We start from the raw sequence: 955 nt of genomic DNA on the forward strand, positions 1-955 counted from the left end.
TGACCCGTCCAACTGGTTCTAAACCGTTTCCTGAAGCAAACGCATTTGATGCGAAGAAACCACTAAAGGAAAATAATACCTTTCGGGCTCGCGGTCGCGGTCGTCAAAACTACCGTGGACGACGACGAAAGTACAATCCAAAAGATAGGAAGTCATTCCAGTGGGTCCGCTCTGAACAAACCCCTAAGGAAAAAGAACACCAAGGAAATACCTCCCAGAAGCGAGAAGAAGCTTGTTTCTGAGGCGGTACTAAGGGACACTGGTCTCGTTTATGTCGTACCCCTGCACACCTTTGCGCTCTATACAAGGAGTCCGTCAAAGGGAAAGAAAAAAAAATAAACTTTGCGGAACACTCTCAGGGTACAACGCACCTCGATGCGTCTGACTTTGTGAATGATTTCGAAGAGACCGCTATCACGGATGCTTAAGTGCCCATCATGTGACTCTTGAAATTCCACAATTATACCATAAATAATTGTTGTTTGTGGAAGATTAATGTATAATTATTGTGTGTTTTTCACCTTCTTATGTACAATTATTGTGTGTTTAATGTTTCCTAATGATGTATAACATTTTATGAATAATATTATCTCATGTTTGTCTCAGAAATGGACATTACAAATGGAACATCAACCAAGATCAATGCTAGAGATATTTGTATACCAGATAGTGGAACAACGCACACTATTCTGAAACACAGAAAATATTTTTCCGAATTAAAACCGACAAATATCACTGTTAATACAATATCGGGTCCTGCAGACTTGATTGAAGGGATTGGTAAAGCTCATTTCAACTTACCTAATGGGACAAAATTCTCGATAAATAATGCACTATTTTCTCCAAATTCTAAAAGGAATTTGTTGAGTTTTAAAGACATATATCTTCAAGGATTTGATACTCAGTCTGCAACTGAGGATGGAAAGAAGTATATGTATATTACTCTTGAGAAATC

Source organism: Brassica oleracea, chromosome C9, assembly GCF_000695525.1.
Source record: "Brassica oleracea var. oleracea cultivar TO1000 chromosome C9, BOL, whole genome shotgun sequence".
Lineage (NCBI taxonomy): Eukaryota > Viridiplantae > Streptophyta > Magnoliopsida > Brassicales > Brassicaceae > Brassica > Brassica oleracea.